This window comes from Mus caroli, chromosome 11 (assembly GCF_900094665.2).
Source record: "Mus caroli chromosome 11, CAROLI_EIJ_v1.1, whole genome shotgun sequence".
Lineage (NCBI taxonomy): Eukaryota > Metazoa > Chordata > Mammalia > Rodentia > Muridae > Mus > Mus caroli.
In genome coordinates, this window is record NC_034580.1 from 52,446,645 (window position 1) to 52,455,643 (window position 8,999).

Below are 8,999 nucleotides of genomic sequence, written 5' to 3' on the forward strand. Positions count from 1 at the left end.
CTCTCTCTCTCTCTCTCTCTCTCTCTCTTTCTGTCTCTGTCTCTGAGCTGTGTGCCCACCTGTTATCACCTACACTGTAGGCAAAAACCTGTCAGTGGCACTTAATTGAGAACTGCAGGTCCAAGAAAGGCAGCAGAAATACACCTCAGCAAACTGCCTTTCATCCCATCTCCAGCCAGCTACTTATACAGAGAATAGAAAAAAACTCAGTCATTCCACAGTTCAGCCCTGTTCCTTTGGTCAGGTAGTCAGCTTCGTCCATGTGACTCTGTCCCTCATTGTTGGTCTCTGTGCAGCTGTAAGCATGGTTCGTGTTGGGCCAAGGCAGTTCTGTATGCCTCCCAGCACCACCTGGTCTGGGGGCAAACTGAGAACAAGCAAAGCATTAGTATGTGTGCTGAGCCATCCATACAGAAACTGCAGGTTCCACTCTGCAACATGTGTAACAGGTGTGCCCTTATAATGCAGAAATTTTTTCCCCTATTCGTCCTTGCCTGCGTAGAGAGCACTGGCCAAATACTGCAAGCTTCTATCCCTGCACAGCTAGGCCTGCTGATAGAACAGAAAGTGCTCCCCAAAGCAACTGCAGTCCCAACCGGAAGTAGCTGTTTACAGCTCCTTACCCAGTGCAATGGGCTAGGCACTGATGCACACAACTCATGTAATATGTATGACAGTGCAATGAGATAGGAATCATTTCTGTTGTGCAAACGTGGGCAGAAGGCCTTTAAAGGATCTAAATGCTTGATCCAGGCTCAGGGGCACAGGCCTTAAGTCTTAGCCCTTTTGAGATAGAAGCAGGAGGACCAGAGCTCCAAGGTCATCCTCAGCCACATAGTAAGTTCAAGTCCAACCCGGAGTTACTTATCTTTAAAACAACGAAATCAAAAAAGGTCTGATCACTTGCTCCTGTCACACAGGATACAGGAAGTCACCACATGTCCCTGTACAGCTGGCATCTAATGTAAACATGCCCAGTTCTCCCACGTTCTCATCTCTAGTCCCTGTTATGTGAGGACTGGTGGAAGCACTCACTTGTTGGGACTGAAGCCTCTGCCGCATAGCAGTTAATCCCGCGCCTCATAGAACCTTGCCGAGAGCATGGGCCAGCTTGAAACAGTTCCGGAGAATCTGTTACTCAGACTGTGATCAGAGGGATGAAAGATGCAGGGCTGTAAGAGAGGGTGCCTCACAGAGGCCTCATGGCTGGTACACCTGCTTTTGAAAAAAAAAATGTGCTAGATCAGACACTTACGGAGCTGCTTTTGCTTTAACATGAGAAACTGACAGGAACGATTTAAGAGTTCCTAAACTCTTAAATCGTTCTGAAATGATTCAGAGCTCTGAAACACCATTTGATAGCCCTCCTTTTCATTTTAACATTTATTATAGGAGAGAGAGAGTACCCCCATGCCCCAAAACCTGTGTGGAAGTCAGAGGACAACTTTGGGGAGTCTTTCCTCTCTTTTGGCCATGTGGAAATTCTGGGTATTGAACTCAGGTCCTCGGGCTTGGCAGCAAGCTCCTTTATTCGCAGAGTCATCTCATTTCCCTCTCCCCGCCCCCACAAGTAAGATAAGGACCACCTCATTCACATTCATTCAGATGAAGCAAGCCCCTCAGTTTCCATTCAGATTCCATCTCTACTCATCCCCCAGAAGCTTCCGCTGCAAATTTGATCATTGTCGCCTGGCTCATTCCGTGCCTGCCTCTCCACATACCAGGAAGCTCACACAAACAAAATTGAACACTGATGCCGTAAGCAGAACCACACCGTACCCCCCATCCTGCTGATGGCTTCTTTCCTCTCACGAGCTGCCACTGAGGACACTTTAGAAGTTAAGAATCATGTCCTGATGGATCTCTGTGGTCCTGTGTGCCTTGTATTTTCTGTATGCTGAATAATTCAAAAGGAAAGAAGAACAGGAGGAGGAAGAAGAAGAGGAGGAAGAGGGGGGATAGGGATGGAGGAAGGAAGAAGGGAAGGAGAAGGGGAGGAAGGAAGGGAAGAGGAGAGGAAAGGGGAGGGGTGGAGACTAGTCAATACCATCAATCTTGAGTCAAAACTTCCTGTGTGGGTCTCAACGTTTGGGATGGAATGCGTGAGACAAAGAAGCCCACATAGTCTTATGCTGCCTGTGTAGCTGATGCTAGCTCTGGAATTCCAGGCTTGAGCCACCAACTTGCTCTCACTGGGTCACTGTTTAAAGCTTGTGAGATAGACAGGGAGACTGAACTCCTTCCTATGCACTGCGATCTCCGAAACTCTGAACGCTGGGAGTCCCATTCCAGCCGCTTCTCTGGAGGCTCTGCTGTGAGGAAATGCTCGCTGCTCATAAATCACCAGCCAACTGTAGACTGTCAGCCTTTGGAGGATTCCCTGCCAGGCCTAACACTTGTCTTCCCTCCTTTGCTTCTTCAGCTTCTACGGTGTGTCTATCAACCATCGGTGTCCCCGACTCTCTGTCTCGGCCTCCTAAATGTCCACCTGGAGCACCTCTGATTGCTCACCCTGCCTCTGCCTTCCCGTGGGCTCCTGTACCTGCCTGCCTGCTTTCTTGTTCTCTTCCCTGGGCATGCTATGCTGGGCTCTAGATCTCTCCTGATTCCTGCTTGCCTCCATTTTAAGGATGCTTTTTATGGTGGCTTCAAGTACAGGAAGCTGCTGGAGGTGTTTGGGAGGCAACCTCCAAAGAGCACCTGCTCTCTCCAGCATTCTTCACTTTCCCCACCCCCAGTCCTACCACGCACTGTGGGGTGGGTCTTTTATTCCTTAGAACATCACAAAAACAGTGACTGAGACACTGAGTAAGGTTGGGGATATAGGGATGGGTCAGACAGCTCTGCTGGAGTTCAGGTATTCTATTCCGGAGAGGCAAACAGAAGCCTACAACTACTCAAATATATGGTAAGCCACCCTCTGACAAATAGCCCCACCCCCACCCTATGCTCTAATTATAATGTCTCCATGCATCTTCCATATATTTTTCTTTTTTAAAACATAATTACATTGTATTTATTATTTATCTTACACATACACACATATATATATAGTATGTGAATGTGTGTGTGTGTGTGTGTGTGTTTGTGCATGTGATTCATCCAAGCCATCCCATGTATGCGGAGGTCAAAGAACAACTTTTAGGAGTTGGTTTTCTCTCCCATGAGGTTTCTGGAGGTCAAATTGAGGTTGTTAGGGTTAATGGCAAGCACTGTTGCGTGGGAGTCATCTTGCCTGCCCTAACACATTTTATCCTATTTCACATATAAGGAAGCTGAAGAAAAGTGTGGATGCGCTCCCTGCTCACAGGTACACAGCTTGTGAGAGTCAAGGCCAAGATCTGATCACTGTGTGGATATTGGGAGAGCCACAGAAGGACGGCATTCTTCCTGTTCGTGAATAGACATTTTGTTGGTGGTAGTTTTGGTTTTTTTTAAGTCACTGATATGTCTCACACATCCCAGGCAGGATTTGAACTCTCAATGCTACCTAGGATGACCTTGAACTCCTGCTCCTCCTGCCTCCACTTCCTAAACCCCAGAATTGCAGGCATGCACAATAATGTTCAGTTTACCCTTGCTGGGGACAAAATCTAGAACCTCATGCCTGCCAGGCAAGCCCTCTACCAACGGAGTTGTATCTCCAGGCTTCAGGCTCTTACTCCCAATTTGATCTGAGAGTAAAACCAAACCGTCAGAAATGAACCGTGGGGTTTCGGGGGGCTGGCGGGGGCGGGGGAACACAGGGGTAGGGAGATGAGGAAGCGGCTCCCCCAGCTAAGATGGCCGAGTGGGGGATTGAGTACCACAAGCTTCTAAAAGAAACACCTCCCCTACCCATCAAGGCAACTGAGGCAGGCCGGGCCGGGTGCTCACTCAGTCCTAGTGTGCAGTGAATGAAGTGTGTGGTCGGCAAAGGATGAATGGGCTGCCTTAAATAAGTGACTCAATTATAAAGACAGCAGGTGGCGCCCCGTGTTTCCCACACCAGCCAGCAGGTTTAGGTTCCACATCCCATATTCCCCAATCCCACAGCCCTGAGGTTTCTGGTCAATCTGCATATTCACCTCGTTTCTCCACTGCTTCAGAAACTCCTGTTACGATTTTTTTTTCTTTCAGATCTTGCTGTTTCAATTAGTAGCTGGGTTTGATCTAGACACTTTTCCTCATGTTAAATCCCTTTTGATAAAACAGTCCCCAGAGAACCGGTCTTTGAAACCTCTTTATGAGATCTGGAGTGCAGGAAAACGCTGAGGATAATTAACCACAAGCAGACACTTCTCAGAACCCATTTGCGGTCTTAACAGCATCCTGTCCGGCCTGACCTGCACTTGTCAGTCATCCTCATGCAGGCTCCACCTCCCTGCTCCCTGTCCTGGACAGCTGCCTGGGGGAAGTTCGTCTCCCAGGACACTTTGTGTTGCACTGAAAATTCTGCCTGGGGGGGCTTTGGCTCTGACATGACTCTTGGATGCTTCTGGAACACGCAGTGGCTCTCGAGTTTCGGTGTCTCATTGGACCCCTTAGATTATTAGTGTGATCAGGACATGTGACTTCCACTCTAATGACACCTGCTCGGTTGCCACTAATGTCAATCAGAGAGGTGTTTATCTCAGATGTCCATCATATGATACAAGTTGTCAACCACCCTGAGAAGAGCCTCCGGCGGGTGACCGCCATGTCTCCCTGGGCTTTCCGAGAAGGCACGCTCACACTTCCTCTGGTTTGCTGTAGTGTGTTGCTGTTGTCCTGATTCTTGTTTGGGGTAAGTGGGGGTGGACAGACACAGGGTCTCCTGTAGCCTAGATTATTTCTGTTGCCTTTGTTACCCCGGCCTTACTCATCTCATCTCCCAGACCCTTCCTATCCACCCTCTGCCCTTGCAACCTCCCCCACAAAAGAAAACAACACACAAAATGAAAATAAATAAAACAAAGCATAACAGCCTCGCATCATGGAAGTTGTAGTATGTCACAGTGTGCTCCACAGTAAACCCTTTCGTCCACACTTCTTGCAAATGTTTAATGCAATGAGTCATTGGTCTGGTTCAAGGCTCTGGCTTCTGTCATACCATCAATACTGGAGCCTCACCTGGACTCCTCCCAGATATCATGTTGTTGTCCTGTGTCATGGAGATCCTGCAGCTTTGGGTCAGCAGAACCGGCCCTTTCATGTGCTCTAACAGTTCATAGGTTTGGGTGGACCTACTCAGAGCCCTGGATCTGGGCCTGGGTGGTAGCTGAGTTGGTCAGCTCACCTGCTCTCCCAGACACACACCACCAGGGCCAGCTGTCCAGCACTGACCTGGCTAGATTAACCAATGCTGCAGCTGGCAAGGGGCAGGCTCAGCTCTCCTGCTTACCTGCACCCATGCCACCAGGGCCAGCTCTACAGTGCTGCCCAGGCCTGGTAGGTGAGGGGTCACTTATAGAAGCAGGAATGACTCAAAAGGAGCTCTCTCTGAAATGCTCACCCAGACTCACAAAAGTTGGGACCCCGGAGCTCCCTGTACCACCAGGAAGCATCGCCCTGGGCCCAAGAACGTCCTTTCAGCAGCTTAGATGGTCAGAGTCTTCTTGTCTGATGGCTGTCTACTGCTTCCCGTGACTCTGAGGAGGGGCTGGTGAATCTTACCAGTTTCAGCTTTCCTAAACTTGTGAAGTTTGTTTACCGCCTAATCGTAGTAAGCCTCCTCCTCGTCTTCCTCCTCTTCTTCACTTCTTCCTCTTCTTCCTCTTCCTTGGAGGAATGTTTCAGTTTGGAGGAAACTGGTCTCTAACACTACCCAGCCTTTCTCCCTTTCTTTCCTTCAGGTCTCCACTCTGTTCATGAGGATTGTCCTTCACTAACTACCAGCCTGTGTGGCTCTAGAGTGTTGAGGTTTGGTCTGCTGCTATGTATTCTACTGCTAAATACAGGCCTCCCCAAGGTCTGGTTGCCCCCCCCAACGGACAAGGAAATCCTCAGGTATACCAAGTGATGCTATGTAACCTTGCTCCTTAATATGAAACTATTGGTTATAAAGATGCCTACAGCCTCAAGCTGGGCAGAAGAGAGGTAGGCATTGTTTCGTTTCCTTGGGTAAGCTTGGGGTCTGAGGCAGGACCACAAGAAAAAAAGAGAGGAGAATTAAAATAGGAAGATGCTATGGGGTAAGGGATAGTGAGAACTGGCCATGAGGGTTGGCCAGTCGGAGCAAGAGCTGCCCAGGCAGAACATAGCAAGTCACATTTGGGGGTTATTTATAGGGAAGAAGACAAATTAGACATAGAGGGTTGATATCTTCCCAGCTCTAGTGCTGATTAAGACTTATTATACATATAAAAGTTTTGTGTCTGTTATCTGGGAACTAAATGATCAAAGGTGGGGTAGAAATCACCAACTGATAGTAAATATTTACTACAACACTAGAAAGCCTGTCTGATCTATCCATGTGAGCAGATGACACAGGCCTAACCAATCAGTGTTCCAGTCCCATCCCCTCATGACTGATTCTGAAATGGTCACCTGAGACCTGACCAGAATCCAAAGACATCTGCCGGAACTGTGGAAGAGCTGTTCGTTCCCTGGGAGTGGCTAAGCTGTCCACACATGAGCCTGGGTTTTCTGAGGTTTACCAGATGGACAGAACCTGCTAGGAAAGAAAGCTGACTATTTGCTACTTTCGTTATTGCTATGATCAAATACCTGATTCAGTGGTTTGAATATGTTTAGCTCAGGGAGTGGCACTATTAAGAGGTGTGTCACTGTAAGAGTGGGCTTTGAGACCCTACTCCTAGTTGTCTGAGGATGCCAATCTTCTCCTAGTTGCCTTTGGAACAAGATGTAAAACTCTCAGCTCCTTCTCCAGGGCCACACCTTCCTGGATACTGCCATGCTTCCCACCCTGATAATAATGGACTAAACCCCTGAACCTATAAGCCAGCCCCAATTAAATATTGCCCTTTATAAGAGTTGCCTTGGTCATGGTGTCTCTTCACAGCAATGGAAACCCTAACTAAGACACCTGATAAGAAGCAATTTAGGGATAGAGGGTTGGTGTGGCTTGCAGTCTGAGGGTGCAGTTCTTTATGGCTGAGGAGTCATGGTGGCAGAAGCCTGAGGCAGCTGGTCTCATAGCAACTGAAGTCAGGAAGCCGAGAGAGATGGCTACTGGTGCTCATCTCTCTCTTTCTCCTTTTTATTAAGGCCAGGACAGAACCCCAGGGAGTGGTGCACCCCCTCACACTCAAGGCAGGTCTTCCCTCCTCAGTTAAACCTCTCTGGAATCACCTTAATAGACATGCCCAGAGATGTGTTTCCATGGTGATGCTAAATCCAGTCAAGTTGACAGTGAAGATTAACCATCTCGTGACATAGAGAAAAGAAAGAGAAGCTGAGAGGTGGCAGAAACAAACCCTGTTGACATGCACAGAAGGTGGCACCCAGAGCCAGCCCCTTGGCTGCAGACTTCTAGTCACCCTAGTCCAGTTACATTTGGGTTTTTTGACTTTTTATTATTATTTTTGTTTCACTTTTGCTTTTTTTCTAGCTCAAATGCATTTGAGCTGAATTTATTTTCTAATTCATTTCTATTTTTAATTTTTCTCTTTTTAGCTTTTTTAAAAAATTTCATATTTGTATCCTGCATTTACACCATTCTTCCCTCCAGCCCCCCCCCATGTCACCTCCCCTGTCTCCAAATTCATGGCCTGTCTTTCCTTAATTATTATTGTTACAGTCCTTTATTTTTGAGACAGGGTCTCACTGTAACAAAGTCTTGCAGGGTTAGGGAGCCCCGTGATGGGGCTTTATTATCTTGCAACACTGTGTATTGTTTCTTTACTGCTATGATTAAGATATCTCAAAGGAGGAACTGAAGGGAGGGCAGGTTTATTTCAGCTCGAGGTCTGGGGGGCATCATGCCAAGGAAGGTATAGTGGCCAAGTGCTCATGGCTGCAGGGATGGGCACTCACATCCGGAGAATCAGGACACAAAGGACTCTGGCTGGAAACGCACCTAGCTATAACCCAAAATTGCTTATGCCCCAGACTCGCTTCCTCCATCCTGGCCCACTTCCCTAAAGGTTCCATAGCCTCCCAGAACAGCGCTGGGCACTGAGCATTCAAACACATGAGCCTGTAATGGGGGCCATTTTGCACTCAAACCTAATAGCCTGCAGAGAGGTAGGTCCTGGATGGATTCCCTGAGTTCCTCTGAGAGCCCCAGGGGAATCTGCTTCCTGCCTCTCCTCCATGGAGGCTGCTCTTATTCCTTGGCTCACAGCCCTGCCCAGGCTCCATGGCCAGCAGCCTAGCTGTGCCACATCTTTTCACTGTCAGATTGACACTGGCTTCCCTCCTTGAGCAGCCTGTGACTAACCTGAGCCCATCCAGGCAAGGGAAGATGAGCCCTCCATCTCAAGGTTCTAAATTGGCGACACAAAAGGGTTTGATTGTTTGTTTGTTTGCCATATGTGTCCTGGTGATGAAGACAAGAACATGTTGGAGAGACTCATAGTCACAGATAGAGAGAGCTTGGATTGCCTTGTGACCTGCATGTCACAGCAAGAACCATAATATAGAATTCTAAGAACAGTTCTAATGCCAGGCAGGAGCCAGAGCCCAGACTCATCCCTTCAGGTGAGGTGATGTTCCTTGTGATTTTGTTCCTGGTGACCCAGCTACAGGTGTTAGTTAAGACACTTCACAAGTCACTTGGCCACCCCATGCTTCATTTATGTCACTCAAAAAATGGAACCGAAATCTTTATGAACATTTGAGGGCATGTATGTGGTGTTCTCAGCACTGTGTCTATGTGTGTCTGTGGCCTCTTACTTTTTTTGAGGGGGCGGGGGACAAAACCTGTGCACATCTATACTTGCCTTCTTTAATTGTTTACCTTGTTTCGGAGACAGGGTCTGTCATCACTGAACCTTGAGCTCACGACTTAGCCTAGGCTGTGTAGAAAGAGATGGGGAAGAAAGAGGAAGGGAAGGGAGGGGAGGGGAAGGGAAGGG